The following is a 21,414-nucleotide window of genomic DNA, read 5'->3' as shown; positions in this document are numbered from 1 at the left end:
CCCACTGTCAAAGTGCGATAAAAGGCCTCAACCCAGCCGGTCTAGGCTCGGCCAAGCCCCCATCAGAAGGGATCATGCATATGCCACAAAATTTAGTAAGTGGTATCTGATGGTTTTTAGCATACAAATCAAATCTAACTTCAGGAGGATTATTCCTAGGCAGGAAAGTACAGCTCTGAACAAAAATGCTTGTGAGGATTTGGTGTTGTTCACACTCATCGGCGATGAAGTCAGTGAGGCCGGCATTAGCAGCATATTGCATGAACTCCTGAAGGATTCTAGCCTCTTCCAGGAATGGGGTGTGCGGAAATTCACACGGTCGTACCTCCGCCAACCTCTGAGGATGGAGATCACTATCAAATGACTCCCCAATAATACCCTTGGAGTTCTTCTTGGAGCCAAACTTCCTAAAGATATTCATGATTTTCCTATGAACATAATTCTAAAACATATTAGGCCACAAAATTTTTTCAACAAAACTTCACAAAAATGATACCAACTACTCATAGGGGTACATAGAGGCCAAAGCAAGCATTCAAACTACTTAGAACACTAAGAATTCAACATGCAAGCTCATCTACAGCAACACCCAGAGTAGCTAATTATTCAAAATATAAACCACTAAAACAAAAACTAATTGGACAAACGGTGGAGTCACATACGAAGCAACAATCCCCCGAAACAGTTTCAGAAACGGAGCTTCGAGTCAAGAGATCGAAATCCGCGGGTTTGGGAGCAAGAACACGGGAGAGAGAGCAATGGAGATTTTTTTTCTGGAGGTAGGTGATGATGTGGTACGAAGAGATAAGCGAGGGGGGGCACGTGGGGACCACAACCCACCAGGGAGCACCTAGGGGTGCTGGCGCGCCCAGGTGGGTTGTTCTCACGTGGTGCACCTCCCTATGATGTTTATTGCACCAAAAATTCTCAAATATTCAGAAAAAAATCGTATTAATTTTTCAGGGCATTCTGAGAACTTTTATTTTTATGTCATTTTTTTATTGCACGGGAAATTCAGAAAACAGACAAAACATGGCATTTTATTTTATTTAACTAATAAAAACAGAGAATGAAGAGTAGGGACAGAAAGTAGTGCTTACTAAATTCATCAACTTCATGCCGTTCAAAAATGATCCGTTAATAAGGTTGATCAAGTCTTATTAACAACCACTTTCGATTAGCATGAAACCGAAGAAACTTCGTAAATCACTGAGTTACCTCAATGGGGATATGTATGCCCCCAACAATAAGCATTTCATATTTCTTTTTGACAATAGGTAGAGGTATTTGAAAACTTCCAATAGTTATTGTCAGAGATTTTTCAATAACATTAATACCATTCACTTGGTATTGTTTCTTCGGAAAGTGCATTGTATGCTCATTACCATTGATATAAAAAGTGACTTTGCTTTTGTTGCAATCAATAACAGCCCCTGCAGTATTCAAGAAGGGTCTACCAAGGATAATCGACATGTTGTCGTCCTCAGGCATCTCAAGTATAACAAAGTCAGTCAAAATAGTAACATTAGTAACAACAACGGGCACATCTTCATAGATACCGACAGGTATGGCAGTTGATTTATCAGCCATTTGCAAAGATATTTCAGTAGGTGTGAGTTTATTCAAATCAAGTCATTTATATAAAGAGAAAGGCATAACAGTAACACCAGCTCCTAAATCACACAAAGCAGTTTTCACATAATTCTTTTTGATAGAGCAATGTATAGGTGGTATTCCCAGATCTCCAAGTTTTTTAGGTACTCCATCTTTAAAAGTATAATTAGCAAGCATAGTGGAGATTTCACCTTCCGGTAATTTTCTCTTATTTGTGATGATGTCTTTCATATACTTTGCATAAGGAGGCATTTTCAAGATATCAGTCAAGCGAGTACGCAAAAAGACTGGCCTCGGCATTTCAGCAAAGCGTTCAAATTCTTCATCATCATTCTTTTTAGTTGACTTAGGTGGAAAAGGCATAGGTTTTTGAACCCACGGTTCTCTTTCTTTACCGTGTTTTCTAGCAATGAAGTCTCTTTTTTCATACCTTTTATTCTTAGGTCGTGGGTTATCAAGATCAATAGGTGGTTCTATCTCAACATCATTGTCTAGTTCTTTATTATTTGGTTGAGTGTCTTCATGAACATTAGCATTATCTTTTTCATTGTCACTAGGTGAGTGTTCATTACCAGACTGAGTTTCAGCATCAGAGATAGAAACTTCATTATCTATGTCAGGAGGTTTCTCTATTTCAGGTTCACTAGGAGCATGTGAAGTTCTATCATTTTTCTTTTTCTTTTTCTTTTTAGAAGAACTAGGTGCACTAGTGTTGGCTCTTTGTGAGTCTTGTTCAATTCTTTTTGGGTGTCCCACAGGATAAAGTGGTTCCTGGGTCATTTTACCTCCTCTAGTTGCAACTCTGACAGCAAAGTCATGCATATTATTATTCATTTCATCAAGCAATTCTCTTTGAGATTTAGCAATTTGTTCTAACTGAGTTTGAACCATAGAAGCATGCTTTCCAACACCTCTAACATCATTTGATATTCTAAATAACAAGTCACTCAAGCAAACAATCATATCAGAATTGTATTTCAATTGTTTCATAACATTTGCATTGAAGTGATCTTGTTTTCTAATATAATTTTCAAACTCATAAAAGCATTGACTAGGATGCATATTGTGAGGATTTTCATTATCATTGAACTTCATAAGAGAATTTACCTCTACCACCTTAGGCAGTGGTGGTGTATTAAGCCCATGTCTTTCTTCAATAGGAGGTAAATTCTTAACATCCTCGGCTTTAATACCTTTTTCCTTCATAGATTTCTTTGCCTCTTGCATATCTTCCGGACTGAGATATAATATACCCCTCTTCTTCGGAGTGGGTTTAGGCGGTGGTTTAGGAATAGTCCAATCATCATAAATTTTTCAAAATGTTATTCAATAATTCTTCAGCTTGTCCAACAGTTCATTCCCTGAAAACACAACCAGCACAACTATCTAGGAAGTCCCTAGAAGCATCGGTTAGTCCATTATAGAAGATATCAAGTATCTCATTTTTCTTAAGTGGATGATCAGACAAAGCATTAAGTAATTGGTAAGGCCTCCCCCAAGCTTGTGGGAGACTCTCTTCTTTAATTTGCACAAAGTTAAATATTTCCTATAAGGCAGCTTGTTTCTTATGAGCGGGAAAATATTTTTCAGAGAAGTAATAAATCATATCCTAGGGACTACGCACACAACCAGGAGCAAGAGTATTGTATCAAACTTTAGCATCACCCTTTAATGAGAACGCAAATAATTTGAGAATAAAGTAATAGCGAGTTTTCTCATCATGAGTAAAAAGGGTGGCTATGTCATTCAACTTAGTAAGATGTGCCACAACAGTTTCAGTTTCATAACCATGGAAAGGATCAGATTCAACCAAAGTAATCAACTATGGGTCAATAGCAAATTCATAATCCTTATCATCAGTAAAGATAGGTGAAGTAGCAAACTTAGGATCACATTTCATTCTAGCATTCAGAGATTTTTCTTTATACTTGCATAATAATTTCTCTAGATCATCTCTATCATTGCAAGCAAGAATATCTCTAGTTGTTTCTTCACTCATAACATAACCTTCTGGTACCTTAGGCAATTCATATCTAGAAAGGCTAGTTCTAGTAGGTTTTTCAGGATATCCAGTTTCAAACTCATTATCAGATTCAACAACATCATGTTGTATAACTCTAGCAATTTGATTATCAATAAATTCACCAAGTGGCACACCATTATAATCAAGCAGGGTACTAGAATCATCATAAGCATTATCCATAGCAGAAGTAGCATCATCAATAACTTGCGACATATCAGAAGTAATAGCATGTGGTGGTGTTGCAAGTTTACTTATAACAGAAGGTGAATCTAAAGCAGAACTGGATGGCAGTTCTTTACCTTCCCTCGTCTTTGAGGGTAAAATCTTAGTCTTAGCATCCTTCATATTCTTCATAGTGACAATATGATAATAATCACAAGTGACTCAACAAATATAGCTATTCTCCCCGGCAACGGCGCCAGAAAAAGGTCTTGATAACCCACAAGTATAGGGGATCGCAACAGTTTTCGAGGATAGAGTATTCAACCCAAATTTATAGATTCGACACAAGGGGACCCAAAGAATATTTGAAGGTATTAGCAGCTGAGTTGTCAATTCAACCACACCTGGAGATTAATTATCTGCAGCAAAGTGATCAGTAGCCAGTAGTATGATAGTTTTGATAGTAGTAGCAGGAGTAGTAGCAATGGTAATAGTAATAGTGATAGCAATAGTTTTGTAGCAAGTGTAACAGTGAGGATAGCAGTAGTAACTTAGCAATAACAATATAAGATAAATTCATAGGCATTGGATCGGTGACTTGTTGGATGATATTCCTCATGAGACAGTTATAACCTAGGGCGATATGGCACTATCTCCAGTTCATCGATATAATGTAGGCATGTATTCCGTAAATAGTCATGCGTGCTTTATTAAAAGAACTTGCATGACATCTTTTGTGCAACCCTCCCGTGGCAGCGGGGTCCATATTGGAAACTAAGGGATATTAAGGCCTCCTTTTAATAGATAACCGGAACAAAGCATTAACACATGGTGAGTACAGGAACTCCTCAAACTACGGTAATCACCAGGAGAAGTCCCGGTTATTGTCACTCCAGGGTTACCGGATCATAACACGTAGTAGGTGACTATAACTTGCAAGATTGGATCTAGAACATGGATATAATGGTGATAACATAAACGGTTCAGATCTGAAATCATGGCACCCGGGTCCAAAGTGACAAGCATTAAGCATGGCAAAGTCATAGCAACATCAATCTAGGAACATAGTGGATACTAGGGATCAAGCCTAACAAAACTAACTCGATTACATGATGAATCTCATCCAACTCGTCACCGACCAGCGAGCCTACGAAGGAATTACTCACTCCCGGTGGGGAGCATCATGGAATTGGCGATGGAGAAGGGTTGGTGATGACGAAGAATGAAGATCCCCCTCTCTGGAGCCCCAAATGAACTCCGGATCTTCCCTCCCGAGGAAGAACAAGGCTTGGCGGCGGCTCCGTCTTGTGGATCGTGATAATTCTTTCTCCTTGATTTTTTTCTCTGAAAATAGGATTTTATAGGGTTGGTTTCAGGGTATGCAGGGCCACCAGGTGGGGACAACCCACCTGGGCGCGCCAGGAGAGGGGGGCGCGCCCTGGTGGGTTGTGCCCACCCAGGGGCCCCTCTCCGGTAGGTCTTGGCTCCAGAAATTCTTATACATTATATAAAAACTCCTCGTAAAGTTTCGTTCCATTCCGAGAACTTTTATTTCTCCACAAAAACAACACCATCGTAGTTCTGCTGAAAACAACGTCAGTCCGGGGTTAGTTTCATTCAAATCATGCAAATTAGAGTCCATAATAAGAGGAAAAGCATTAGGAAAAGTAGATACGTTGAAGACGTATCAACATGGAATCAAAATATGTGACATGATATGGCCATCATCATCTTGTGCCTTTGATCTCCATCTCCAAAGCATCGTCATGATTTCCATCGTCACCGGCTTGACACCTTGATCTCCATAACAGCGTCGTGGTCGTCTTGCCAACTATTGCTTCTACAACTATCGCTAACCCATAGTGATAAAGTGAAGCAATTACATGGCGCTTGCATTTCATACAATAAAGCGACAACCATAAGGCTCCTTCTAGTTGCCGATAACTTTTAAAGAACATGGTCATCTCATACAACAATGTATATCACATCATGTCTTGACCATATCACATCACAACATGCCCTGCAAAAACAAGTTAGACGACCTCTACTTTGTTGTTGCAAGTTTTACGTAGCTACTACGGGCTTCCAGTAAGTACCGGTCCTACCTACGCATCAAAGCCACAACGGTGATTTATCAAGTTTCGTGTTTTAACCTTCAACAACGACCGGACGCAGTCAAATTCGATTCAACCAAAGTTGGAGAAACAAACACCCGCCAGCCACCTTTATGCAAAACTAGTTGCATGTCTGTCGGTGGAACCGGTCTCATGAACGTGGTCATGTAAGGTTGGTCCGGGCCGCTTCATCGAAAAATGCCGCCGAATCAAAAGAAGACATTGGTGGTAAGCAGTATGATGATCACCACCCACAACTCTTTGTATTTTACTCGTGCATATCATCTACGCATAGACCTGACTATGATACCACTGTTGGGAAACGTAGCATGCAATTTCAAAAATTTCCTACACTCACGCAAGATCTATCTAGGAGATGCATAGCAACAAGAGGGTGAGAGTGTGTCCATGTATCCTCGTAGACCGAAAGCGAAAGCATTTCACAACGCGCTTGATGTAGTCGAACTTCTTCTCGTTCTGCCCGATCAAGCACTGAACGTACGGCACCTTCGAGTTCGGCACACATTCAGCTCGATGATATCCCTCGAACTCTTGATCCAGCAAAGTGTCGAGGGATAGTTCCGTTAGCACGACGGCGTGGTGACGGTGATGGTGACGTGATCCGCGCAGGGCTTCGCCTAAGCACTACGTGAATATGACCGAAGGCGTAAACTATGGAGGGGGGCGCCACACATGGCTAACAATGTTTTGTTATGTCTTCTAGCGGTACCCCCCCCCTCATATATATAGGTTGGAGGGGAGGAGAGGCAGCCAGCGGGGTGCCCCAAGTAGGAGGAATCCTACATGGGGTCCTCCCAATTCGGCATCCCCCCTTTCCTATTCCTATTCGGAGTAGGAAGGCAAGAGGGGGAAGGGGGAATCCTATTCCCTTTTTCCTTTCCTCCTTCCCCTTTTCTACTCCAATTTGGCCAACCCATATGGGGGGCGCACCAGCTCCTTAGGGGCTGGTCTGTCCCTCTCTTGGCCCATTTAGGCCCATATAGTTTGCCGGGGGTTGCCCGGAACCCCTTCCGGTGACCCTTTACGTACCTGGTACCCTTGGAACACTTCCGGTGTCCAAATACTATCATCCTATATGTGAATCTTTACCTCTCGAACATTTCGAGACTCATCCTCATGTCCGTGATCTCAGTCGGGACTCTGAACAACATTTGGTCACCAAATCACATAACTCATATAATACAAATCGTCATCAAACGTTAAGTGTGCGGACCCTACGGGTTCGAGAACTGTGTAGAGATGACCTAGACACCTCTCTGGTCAATAACCAATAGCGGAACCTGGATGCTCATATTGGCTCCCACATATTCTATGAAGATCTTTATCGGTCAAACCGTTATGACAATATACATTATTCCCTTTGTCATTGGAATGCTACTTGCCCGAGATTCAATCGTCGGTATCTCCATACCTAGTTCAATCTCGTTACCGGCAAGTCTCTTTATGAAGGAAATATTCCCTAGAGGCGATAATAAAGTTGTTATTTATATTTCCTTATATCATGATAAATGTTTACTATTCATGCTAGAATTATATTAACCGGAAACTTAGTACATGTGTGAATACATAGACAAACAGAGTGTCACTAGTATGCCTCTACATTGACTAGCTCGTTAATCAAAGATGGTTGAGTTTCCTAACCATAGACATGAGTTTTCATTTGATGAACGGGATCACATCATTAGAGAATGATGTGATTGACTTTAATTTACCCATCCATTAGCTTAGCACTATGATCGTTTAGTTTATTGTTGTTGCTTTCTCCATAACTTATATATGTTCCTATGACTATGAGATTATGAAAATCCCGAATGCCGGAGGAACATTTAGTGTGCTATCAAACGTCACAACGTAACTGGGTGATTATAAAGATGCTCTACAGGTGTCTCCGATGGTGTTTGTTGAGTTGGCATAGATTGAGATTAGGATTTGTCACTCCGATTGTCGGAGAGGTATCTCTGGGCCCTCTCAGTAATGCACATCACTATAATCCTTGCAAGCAATGTGACTAATGAGTTAGTTGCGGGATGTTGCATTACAGAACGAGTAAAGAGACTTGCCGGTAATGAGATTGAACTAGGTATGATGATACTGACGGTCGAATCTCAGGCAAGTAACATAATGATGACAAAGGGAACAAACGTATGTTGTTATGCGGTTTGACCGATAAAGATCTTCGTAGAATATGTAGGAACCAATATGAGCATCCAGGTTCCGCTATTAGTTATTGACCGGAGATGAGTCTCGGTCATGTCTACATAGTTCTTGAACCCGTAGGGTCCGCACGCTTAACGTTTGATGACGACGGTATTATGAGTTTATGTGTTTTGATGTACCGAAGGTAGTTCGAAGTCTCGGATGTGATCACGGACATGACGAGGAGTCTCAAAATGGTCGAGACATGAAGATTGATATATTGGAAGGTTATGTTTGGACACTGGAATGGTTTCGGATGAGTTCGGGCATATGCCGGAGTACCGGGGGTTACCAGAACCCCCCGGGGGCTTAATGGGCCTACATGGGCTTTAGTGGAAGAGAGAGGAGGCGGCTAAGAGGTGGGGGCACACCCCCCCCAAGCCCAATCCGAATTGGGAGGGGGGCCGGGCCCCCTTTCCTTCTTATCCTCTTCCCTTCCTTCCCCCTCCTAATAGAACTAGGAAAGGGGGGAAACCTACTCCTAGTAGGAGTAGGAATCCCCCCTTGGGGGCGCACCATGAGGCCGACCGGCCCATTCCTCCCGTCCTTTATATACGGGGGCGGGGGCACCCCATAGACACACAAGTTGACACTTGTTTTAGCCGTGTGCGATGCCCCCCTCCACAGAAACACACCTCGGTCATATTGTCGTAGTGCTTAGGCGAAGCCCTGCATCGGTAACTTCATCATCACCGTCAACACGCCGTCGTGCTGACGAAACTCTCCCTCGGCCTCAGCTGGATCTAGAGTTCGAGGGACGTCACCGAGCTGAATGTGTGCAGATCGCGGAGGTGTCATGCCTTCGGTACTTGATCGGTTGGATCGCGAAGACGTTCGACTACATTAACCCCGTTACTTAACACTTCCGCTTTCGGTCTACGGGGGTACGTAGACATACTCTCCCCTCTCGTTGCTATGCATCCCTAGATAGATCTTGCGTGATCGTAGGATTTTTTTGAAATACTGTGTTCCCCAACACTTTACTCGTTCCGTAATGCATCATCCCGCAACTAACTCATTAGTCACGTTGCTTGCAAGGTTTATTATGATGTGCATTACCAAGAGGGCCCAGAGATACCTCTCCGATACTCGGAGTGACAAAATCCTAATCTCGATCTATGCCAACCCAACAAATACCTTTCGAGATACCTATAGAGCATCTTTATATTCACCCAGTTACGTTGTGATGTTTGATAGCACACAAGGTATTCCTCTGGTATCTGGGAGTTGCATAATCTCATAGCCAAAGTAATATGTATAAGTCATAAAGAAAGCAATAGCAATAAAACTTAACGATCATTATGCTAAGCTAACGGATGGGTCTTGTCCATCACATCATTCTCCTAATGATGTGATCCCGTTTACCAAATGACAACACATGTCTATGGCTAGGAAACTTAACCATCTTTGATTAACGAGCTAGTCTAGTAGAGGCTTACTAGGGACACGATGTTTTGTCTATGTATCCACACATGTATCGAGTTTCCGGTTAATACAATTCTAGCATGAATAATAAACATTTATCATGATATAAGGAAATATAAAATAACAACTTTATTATTGCCTCTAGGGCATATTTCCTTTCAGGATCTACCTGCATACGACATACTCAAAACTCCAAGGCTATTAGACCTTTAATAAATAGAGACAGGGAGACCTGGCGCTGATACCAATTGTTAGGACCGATAGTATATCGACCTGAGGGGGTGAATGGGAGATTCAAAAATTCTGGCGAATGTTTTGCACCGAACCCAAACACAGCAGCGAAATTAATGTACGATAGAAAAGAACTTAATCAAACAAAATATTGAGGATCATTTCCATCGAGATAGCGAGTAACAATAGATCAAGTATAGGCTACCACGGGTTTGACAATAACAATGGTAATGCAATATACAATCAGATACAATAACATGAGAGAGCACAAGGTATGAACTACCAGGGAAACATGCGAGGCATAACTAGGATGAGGTGAAAGAAGGATGGCACGGGGACAACACTCCATGTTCCGCTATTGGTTATTGACCAAAGATGAGTCTCAGTCATGTCTACATAGTTCTCGAACCCGTAAGGTCCGCACGCTTAACGTTCGATGACGATCGGTATTATGAGTTTATGTGTTTTGATGTACCTAAGGTAGTTCGGAGTCCCGGATGTGATCACGGACATGACGAGGTGTCTCGAAATGGTCGAGACATGAAGATTGATATATTGGAAGGTTATGTTTGGACACCGGAATGGTTTCGGATGAGTTCGTCCATATACCGGAGTACCGGGGGTTACCGTAACCCCTCGAGAGCTTAATGGGCCTATATGGGCTTTAGTGGAAGAGAGTGGAGGCGGCCAAGAGGTGGGGGCGCCCGCCCCCCCAAGCCCAATCCAAATTGGGAGGGGGGCCGGCCCCCTTTCCTTCTTCTCCTCTTCCCCTTCCTTCCCCCTCCTAATAGCACTAGGAAAGGGGGGAACCTACTCCTAGTAGGAGTAGGAATCCCCCCTTGGGGGAGCACCATGAGGCCGGCGGCCCCTCCTCCCCTCCTTTATATACGGGGAAGGGGGCACCCCATAGACACACAAGTTGACAATTGTTTTAGCCGTGTGCGGTGCACCCCTCCACAGAAACACGCCTCGGTCATATTGTCGTAGTGCTTAGGCGAAGCCCTGCGTCGGTAACTTCATCATCACCGTCAACACACCATCATGCTGACGAAACTCTCCCTCGGACTCAGCTGGATCTAGAGTTCGAGGGACATCACCGAGCTGAACGTGTGCAGATCACGGAGGTGCCTTGCATTCGATACTTGATCGGTTGGATCGCGAAGACATTCGACTACATCACCCGCGTTACTTAACGCTTCTACTTTTGGTCTATGAGGGTATGTAGACATACTCACCCCTCTCGTTGCTATGCATCCCTAGATAGATCTTGCGTGATCGTAGGATTTTTTTTTAAATAATGCATTCCCTAACAGTGGAATCAGAGCCAGGTCTATGCGTATATGTTATATGCACGAGTAGAACACAAAGGAGTTGTGGGCATGGGTATATACATATAGCTTGCCGTCACTAGTTGTTTCTTGATTCGGCGGAATTGTTGGATGAAGCGGTTCGGGCAGACATTACATGACCATTTTCATGAGACTGGTTCTACCAACGTGCTTTGCGCACAGGTGGCTGGCGGGTGTCAGTTTCTCCAACTTGAGTTGAATCGGATTCAATGAACATGATTTCTTTCTGAAGATCAAAAATCAATCACTATATCGCGTTGTGGTTTTTGATGCGTAGGTAAGAACGGTTCTTGCTAAGCCCGTAGCAGCCACGTAAAACTTGCAACAACAAAGTAGAGAACGTCTAACTTGTTTTTGCAGGGCATGTTGTGATGTGATATGGTCAAGACGTGATTATATAAATTGTTGTATGAGATGATCATGTTTTGTAACACTGTTATCGGCAACTGGCAGGATCCATATGGTTGTTGTTTTATTATATGAAATGCAATCGCCATGTAATTGCTTTACTTTATCACTAAGCGGTAGAGATAGTCATAGAAGCAATAGTTGCCGAGACAACAACGATGCTACAATGGAGATCAATGTGTCAAGCCGATGACGATGGTGATCATGATGGTGCTTTGGAGATGGAGATCAAAGGCACAAGATGATGATGGCCATATCATATCACTTATATTGATTGCATGTGATGTTTATCCTTTTTGCATCTTAATTTGCTTAGTACGGCGGTAGCATTATAAGATGATCTCTCACTAAATTTCAAGGTATAAGTGTTCTCCCTGAGTATGCACCGTTGCTACAGTTCATCGTGCCGAGACACCATGTGATGATCGGGTGTGATAAGCTCTACGTTCACATACAATGGGTGCAAACCAGTTTTGCACAAGCAGAATACTTGGGTTAAACTTGACGAGCCTAGCATATGCAGATATGGCCTCGGAACATTGAGACCGAAAGGTCGAGCATGAATCATATAGTAGATATGATCAGCATAGTGATGTTCACCATTGAAAACTACTGCATCTCACGTGATGATCGGACATGGTTTAGTTGATATGGATCACGTGATCACTAAGATGATTAGAGGGATGTCTATCTAAGTGGGAGTTCTTAAGTATATGATTAATTGAACTTTAATTTATCATGAACTTAGTACCTGATAGTATTTTGCATGTTTATGTTGTTGTAGATAAATGGCCTGTGATGTTGTTCCGTTGAATTTTAATGTGTTCCTAGTGAGAGCGAAGTTGAAAGATGATGGTAGAAACTACACGGACTGGGTCCGTAACTTGAGGATTATCCTCATTGCTGCACAAAAGAATTACGTCCTGGAAGCAGCACTAGGTGCCAAACCAGCTGCAGGAGCAACTCCAGATGTTATGAACACCTGGCAGAGCAAAGTTGATGACTACTCGATAGTTCAATATGCCATGCTTTATGGCTTAGAATCAGGACTTCAACGACGTTTTGAACGTCATTGAGCATATGAGATGTTCCAAGAGTTGAAGTTAATCTTTCAAGCAAATGCCCGGATTGAGAGATATGAAGTCTCCAATAAGTTCTACAGCTGCAAAATGGAGGAGAATAGTTCTGTCAATGAACACATACTTAGAATGTATGGGTACCACAATCACTTGACTCAGTTGGGAGTTAATCTTCCGGTTGATAGTGTCATTAACAGAGTTCTTCAATCACTGCCACCAAGGTACAAAAGCTTCATGATGAACTATAATATGCAAGGGATGGATAAGACAATTCCCGAGCTCTTCGCAATGCTAAAGGCTGCGGAGGTAGAAATCAAGAAGGAGCATCAAGTATTGATGGTCAACAAGACCACCAGTTTCAAGAAGAAGGGCAAAGGGAAGAAGGGGAACATCAAGAAGAAGGGCAAGCAAGTTGCTGCTCAAGTGAAGAAGCCCAAATTTGGACCTAAGCCTGAGACTGAGTGCTTCTACTGCAAAGGGACTAGTCACTGGAAGCGGAATTGCCCCAAGTATTTGGCGGATAAGAAGGATGGCAAAGTGAAAGGTATATTTGATATACATGTTATTGATGTGTACCTTACTAATGCTCACAATAGCGCCTGAGTAGTTGATACTGATTCTGTTGCTAATATTTGCAACTCGAAACAGAGGCTACGGATTAAGCGAAGATTGGCTAAGGACGAGGTGACGATGCTCGTGGGAAATGGTTCCAAAGTCGATGTGATCACCGTCGGCACGCTACCTCTACATCTACCTTCAGGATTAATTTTAGACCTAAATAATTGTTATTTGGTGCTAGCGTTAAGCATGAACATTATATCTAGATCTTGTTTGATGCGAGACGGTTATTCATTTAAATCAAAGAATAATGGTTGTTCTATTTATATGAGTAATATCTTTTATGGTCATGCACCCTTGATGAGTGGTCTATTTTTACTAAATCTTGATAGTAGTGATACACATATTCATAGTATTGAAACCAAAAGATATAAGTTTAATAATGATAGTGCAACTTATTTGTGGCACTGTCGTTTAGGTCATATTGGTGTAAAGCGCATGAAGAAATTACATGCTGATGGGATTTTGGAATCACTTGATTATGAATCACTTGATGCTTGCGAACCATGCCTCATGAGCAAGATGACTAAGACTCCGTTCTCCGTAACAATCGAGCAACAGACTTATTGGAAATAATACATACTGATGTATGCGGTCCGATGAGTGTTGATGCTCGTGGCAGGTATCGTTATTTTCTGACCTTCACACATGATTTGAGAAGATATGGGTATATCTACTTGATGAAACATAAGTCTGAAACATTTGAAAGGTTCAAAGAATTTTAGAGTGAAGCGGAAAATCATCGTAACAAAAAATAAAGTTTCTACGATCTGATCGTGGAGGACAATATTTGAGTTACGAGTTTGGTCTTCATTTGAAACAATGTGGAATAGTTCCGCAACTCACGCCACGTGGAACACCACAGCGTAATGGTGTGTCTGAACATCATAACCGCACTTTATTAGATATGGTGTGATCTATGATGTCTCTTACTAATTTACCGCTATCGTTTTGGGGTTATGCTTTAGAGACGGCTGCATTCATGTTAAATAGGGCACCATCGAAATCCGTTGAGACGACACCATATGAATTGTGGTTTGGCAAGAAACCCAAGTTGTCATTTCTTAAAGTTTGAGGCTACGATGCTTATGTGAAAAAGCTTCAACCTGATATGCTCAAACCCAAATCGGATAAATGTGTCTTCATAGGATACCCAAAGGAGACTGTTGGGTACACCTTTTATCACAGATCCGAAGGCAAGATATTCGTTGCTAAAAATGGATCCTTTCTAGAGAAGGAGTTTCTCTCGAAAGAAGTGAGTGGGAGGAAAGTAGAACTTGATAAGGTAATTGTACTTGCTTCCTTATTGGAAAGTAGTTCATCACAGAAATCAGTTCCAGTGATTCCTACACCAATTAGTGAGGAAGCTAATGATGATTATCATGAAACTTCTGATCAAGTTACTACTGAACCTCGTAGGTCAAGCAGAGTAAGATCCACACCAGAATGGTACGGTAATCATGTTCTGGAGGTCATGTTACTTGACCATAATGAACCTACGAACTATGAGGAAGCGATGATGTGCCCAGATTCTACAAAATGGCTTGAGGCCATGAAATCTGAGATGGGATCCATGTATGAGAACAAAGTGTGAACTTTGGTTGACTTGCCCGATGATCGACAAGCCATAGAGAATAAATGGAACTTCAAGAAGAAGACCGACGCTGACGGGAATGTTACTGCCTACAAAGCTCGACTTGTTGCGAAAGGTTTTTGACAAGTTCAAAGAGTTGACTATGATGAGACCTTCTCACCCGTAGCGATGCTTAAGTCCGTCCGAATCATGTTAGCAATTGCCGCATTTTATGATTATGAAATTTGGCAAATGGATGTCAAAACTGCATTCCTTAAAGGATATCTTAATGAAGAGTTGTATATGATGCAACCAGAAGGTTTTGTCGATCCAAAAGGTGCTAACAAAGTGTGTAAGCTCCAGCGATCCATTTATGGACTGGTGCAAGCATCTCGGAGTTGGAATATAGGCTTTGATAGTGTGATCAAAGCATATGGTTTTATACAGACTTTTGGAGAAGCCTGTATTTCCAAGAAAGTGAGTGGGAGCTCTGTAGCATTTCTGATATTATATGTGGATGACATATTGTTGATTGGAAATGATACTGAATTTCTGAACAGCATAAAAGGATACTTGAATAAGAATTTTTCAATGAAAGACCTCGGTGAAGCTGCTTATATATTAGGCATCAAGATCTATAGAGATAGATCAAGACGCTTAATTGGACTTTCACAAAGCACATACCTTGATAAAGTTTTGAAGTTCAAAATGGATCAAGCAAAGAAAGGGTTCTTGCCTATGTTACAAGGTGTGAAATTGAGTCAGACTCAATGCCTGGCCACTTCAGAAGATAGAGAGAAAATGAAAGTCATTCCCTATGCTTTAGCCATAGGTTCTATCATGTATGCAATGATGTGTACCAAACCTGATGATATGCCTTGCTATTAGTTTAGCAAGGAGGCACCAAAGTAATCTAGGAGTGGATCACTAGACAGCGGTTAAGAATATCCCGAAATACCTGAAAAGGACTAAGGATATGTTTCTCATTTATGGAGGTGACAAAGAGCTCGTCGTAAATGGTTACGTCGATGCAAGCTTTGACACTGATCTGGATGGCTCTAAGTCACAAACCAGATACGTATTTTTATTGAATGGTGGAGCTGTCAGTTGCTGCAGTTCTAAGCAAAGCGTCGTGGCGGGATCTACGTGTGAAGCGGAATACATAGCTGCTTCGGAAGCAGCAAATGAAGGAGTTTGGATGAAGGAGTTCATATCCGATCTAGGTGTCATACCTAGTGCATCGGGTCCAATGAAAATATTTTGTGACAATACTGGTGCAATTGCCTTGGCAAGAGAATCCAGATTTCACAAGAGAACCAACCACATCAAGAGACGCTTCAATTCCATCCGTGATCAAGTCCAGGAGGGATACATAGAGATTTGCAAGATACATATGGATATGAATGTTGAAGACCGTTGACTAAGCCTCTGTCACGAGCAAAACATGACCAGCACCAAGACTCCATGGGTGTTTGAATCATTACAATGTAATCTAGATTATTGACTCTAGTGCAAGTGGGAGACTGAAGGAAATATGTGGTAGAGGTAATAATAAAGTTGTTATTTATATTTCCTTATATCATGATAAATGTTTATTATTCATGCTAGAATTGTATTAACCGGAAACTTAGTACATGTGTGAATACATAGACAAACAGAGTGTCATTAGTACGCCTCTACATTGACTAGCTCGTTAATCAAAGATGGTTAAGTTTCCTAACCATAGACATGAGTTGTCATTTGATGAACGGGATCACATCATTAGAGAATGATGTGATTGACTTGACCCATCCGTTAGCTTAGCACCATGATCGTTTAGTTTATTGCCAGTGCTTTCTCCATAACTTATACATGTTCCTATGACTATGAGATTATGCAACTCCCGAATATCGGAGGAACACTTAGTGTGCTATCAAACGTCACAACATAACTGGGTGATTATAAAGATGCTCTATAGGTGTCTCCGATGGTGTTTGTTGAGTTGGCATAGATCTAGATTAGGATTTGTCACTCCGATTGTCAGAGAGCTATCTCTGGGCCCTCTCGGTAATGCACATCACTATAAGACTTGCAAGCAATGTGACTAATGAGTTAGTTGCGGGATGTTGCATTACAGAACGAGTAAAGAGACTTGCCGATAACGATATTGAACTAGGTATGATGATACCGACGATCGAATCTCGGGCAAGTAACATACCGATGACAAAGGGAACAAACGTATGTTGTTATGCGGTTTGACCGATAAAGATCTTCGTAGAATATGTAGGAACCAATATGAGCATCCAGGTTCCGCTATTAGTTATTGACCGGAGATGAGTCTCGGTCATGTCTACATAGTTCTCGAACCCGTAGGGTCCGCACGCTTAACGTTCGATGACGACGGTATTATGAGTTTATGTGTTTTGATGTACCGAAGGTAGTTCGGAGTCCCGGATGTGATCACGGACATGACGAGGAGTCTCAAAATGGTCGAGACATGAAGATTGATATATTGGAAGGTTATGTTTGGACACTGGAATGGTTTCGGATGAGTTCGGGCATATACCGGAGTACCGGGGGTTACCAGAACCCCCCGGGGGCTTAATGGGCCTACATGGGCTTTAGTGGAAGAGAGAGGAGGTGGCTAAGAGGTGGGGGCACACCCCCCCAAGCCCAATCCGAATTGGGAGGGGGGCCGGGCCCCCTTTCCTTCTTATCCTCTTCCCCTTCCTTCCCCCTCCTAATAGAACTAGGAAAGGGGGGAAACCTACTCCTAGTAGGAGTAGGAATCCCCCCTTGGGGCCGCACCATGAGGCCGACTGGCCCCTTCCTCCCGTCCTTTATATACGGGGGAGGGGCACCCCATAGACACACAAGTTGATAATTGTTTTAGCCGTGTGCGATGCCCCCTCCACAGAAACACACCTCAGTCATATTGTCGTAGTGCTTAGGCGAAGCCCTGCATCGGTAACTTCATCATCACCGTCAACACGCTGTCATGCTGACGAAACTCTCCCTCGGCCTCAGCTGGATCTAGAGTTCGAGGGACGTCACCGAGCTGAATGTGTGCAGATCACGGAGGTGTCATGCCTTCGGTACTTGATCGGTTGGATCGCGAAGACGTTCGACTACATTAACCGCGTTACTTAACACTTCCGCTTTCGGTCTACGAGGGTACGTAGACATACTCTCCCCTCTCGTTGCTATGCATCCCTAGATAGATCTTGCATGATCGTAGGATTTTTTTTGAAATACTGTGTTCCCCAACACTTTACTCGTTCCGTAATGCATCATCCCGCAACTAACTCATTAGTCACGTTGCTTGCAAGGTTTATTATGATGTGCATTACCGAGAGGGCCTAGAGATACCTCTCCGATACTCGGAGTGACAAAATCCTAATCTCGATCTATGCCAACCCAACAAATACCTTTGGAGATACCTATAGAGCATCTTTATAATCACCCAGTTACGTTGTGATGTTTGATAGCACACAAGGTATTCCTCTGGTATCTGGGAGTTGCATAATCTCATAGCCAAAGTAATATGAATAAGTCATGAAGAAAGCAATAGCAATAGAACTTAACGATCATTATGCTAAGCTAACGGATGGGTCTTGTCCATCACATCATTCTCCTAATGATGTGATCCCATTTATCAAATGACAACACATGTCTATGGCTAGGAAACTTAACCATCTTTGATTAACGAGCTAGTCTAGTAGAGGCTTACTAGGGACACGATGTTTTGTCTATGTATCCACACATGTATCGAGTTTCCGTTTAATACAATTATAGCATGAATAATAAACATTTATCATGATATAAGGAAATATAAAATAACAACTTTATTATTGCCTCTAGGGCATATTTCCTTTCAGGATCTACCTGCATACGACATACTCAAAACTCCAAGGCTATTAGACCTTTAATAAATAGAGACAGGGAGACCTGGCGCTGATACCAATTGTTAGGACCGATAGTATATCGACCTGAGGGGGTGAATGGGAGATTCAAAAATTCTGGCGAATATTTTGCACCGAACCCAAACACAGCAGCGAAATTAACGTACGGTAGAAAAGAACTTAATCAAACAAAATATTTAGGATCATTTCCATCGAGATAGCGAGCAACAATAGATCAAGTATAGGCTACCACGGGTTTGACAATAACAATGGTAATGCAATATGCAATCAGATACAATAACATGAGAGAGCACAAGGTATGAACTACCAGGGAAACATGCGAGGCATAACTAGGATGAGGTGAAACAAGGATGGCACGGGGACAACACTCCAGATATAACAAGTGCGAATGGAAATGAATGTACTGAATAGATTACATTGAATGATGAGAATGCATCAGGATAAGCAACGGAAGAGAACGACAGAAATGATATAATCGAAAGATATGCAATAAGCATAAACAGATAAGATAAACTATCAACCCAGAGCACAAAAGCAAACTATTGAATGAAATGAAGTAAAGTAGATTGAACCAGTGGTGCTCGATGGCAACAGGAAGATTTCGTAGACTAGTTCACCCTTCTGCCAAAGGACTAAGTCTGGTTGGAGGACTTGTGACTTAACACAGAAGATAAACTCTCTTCACCCTATTCTCCTTCAACTCGGAGCTGATCAAACTCCAGTTGATTTCACTCGTGGTAGATACTTGTCGACGATCTCCAAACCTTCGGTCGACCTTCGCGGACCACAATCACTCTTGGATGCAGAAGATCTTGCTCGGTGAAGACAACAACTCTTCAACACTCAAGCCGACACCTATCCATCTAGAGAGTGCGCAGCTCTCAAGAGTAATAGGTACAAGAACTCTAACTCGGAAATACCGTGATGCTCAACCACGGTCTAAGTTTGGGCTCTTGATTTTTATCTCAGTGGATCTTGAACGCAAATCACTCGGAGAGGGGATGCTCAGTCAATCTTCTTAGAAATCTGAAGCGGAGTAGCCAACGGACAATGTTGGAGCAGGGTGGCTATTTATAGCCGCAACCTTCCCTGAAGGGAAATGACCAAATTGGACATGTGGAGCAGCCAATTGCCCAATGACATGAGTCCAATGGTCGGAAATGAGCACAACGATAACATTACTTGCGGGGCAAGTAATGCTAACTCCTCAGTTTGAAAGATATCTCCTGCAACACGAAGAACAACGTCTACTGCTGCCAGGTAATCATTAGAAGCATAAAGAGATTTCTCTTAGTCTCACATAGGTTTTCGGCTAAGCATGACAGCAGATCTAAGCTTCGAGAAATCATACCCCTCTTAATAGTATGGAGGTCCTAAGGCTCAATTGAATGAAAGAAGAAGAACAAAATGAATACTACGTCTTCACTTTGTCTTCTACTTCCAACCGCTGCAGTCAATTTTCTTCGGACAACAGCTCCAAACTAGTTGCTTTACTTCAGCAATAAACCTTCGAGGGGTTAACTCCTTCATGTCAATCTTCTCACCAACTTGTCTTCAAAAGATGTAGCTGATACGTCTCCAACGTATCTATAATTTTTTTATTGTTCCATGTTGTTATATTATCTTTCTTGGATGTTTTACAATCATTTTATATCATTTTTTGGTACTAACCTATTCACATAGTTCCCAGTGCCAGTTGTTATTTCTGTTTGTTTTTTACATCGCAGGAAATCAATACCAAACGGAGTCCAAATGCAACGGAACTTTTTGCAGAATTTTTATGGACCAGAAGACACCCAATGGGCCGGAGAAGCACCTCGGGGTGCCCCGAGGGGGGAACAACCCACCAGGGCGCGCCGGGGCCCCCAGGCACGCCCAGGTAGGTTGTGCACACCACGGTGGCCTCCAGCACCGCCTCTTTGCTCTATAAATACCCCAATATTCCAGAAACCCTAGGGGAGTCGACAAAAATCAATTCCATCAGCCGCAAGTTCCAGAACCACCAGATCCAATCTAGACACCATCAACGGAGGGGTTCATCATCCTCATTGGTGCCTCTCCGATGATGCGTGAGTAGTTCATTGTAGACGTATGGGTCCGTAGTTAGTAGTTAGATGCCTTCCTCTCTCTCTTTTGAGTCTCAATACAATGGTCTCTTGGAGATCTATTTGATGTAACTCTTTTTGCGGAGTGTTTGTTGGGATCCTATGAACTTTGAGTTTATGATCAGATCTATGTTTTTATCCATGAAAGTTATTTGAGTCTTTTGATCTCTTATATGCAGGATTACTTATAGCCTCCTATTTATTCTTCGATATTTGGATTTTGTTTGGCCAACTTGATTTATTTATCTTGCAATGGGAAGAGGTGCTTTGTGATGGGCTCGATCTTATGGTGCTTGATCCCAGTGACAGAAGGGAAACCAACACGTATGTATCGTTGCTATTAAGGATAAGAAGATGGGGTCTATTTCTACATAAATAGATCACATCATCTCATCGTTCTTATTGCATTATCCCATTTCTCCATGAACTTAATGCACTAGATGCATGCTGAATAGTGGTCGATGTGTGGAGTAATAGTAGTAGATGCAGGCAGGAGTCGGTCAACTAATCTTGGACGTGATGCCTATATAATGATCATTGCCCGGATATCGTCATGATTATTTGAAGTTTTATCAATTTTCCAACATTAATTTG

This window comes from Triticum dicoccoides, chromosome 2A, assembly GCF_002162155.2.
Source record: "Triticum dicoccoides isolate Atlit2015 ecotype Zavitan chromosome 2A, WEW_v2.0, whole genome shotgun sequence".
Taxonomy (NCBI): domain Eukaryota; kingdom Viridiplantae; phylum Streptophyta; class Magnoliopsida; order Poales; family Poaceae; genus Triticum; species Triticum dicoccoides.
The sequence above is the reverse complement of the archived record's forward strand: the minus strand, read 5'-3'. Positions refer to the sequence as shown.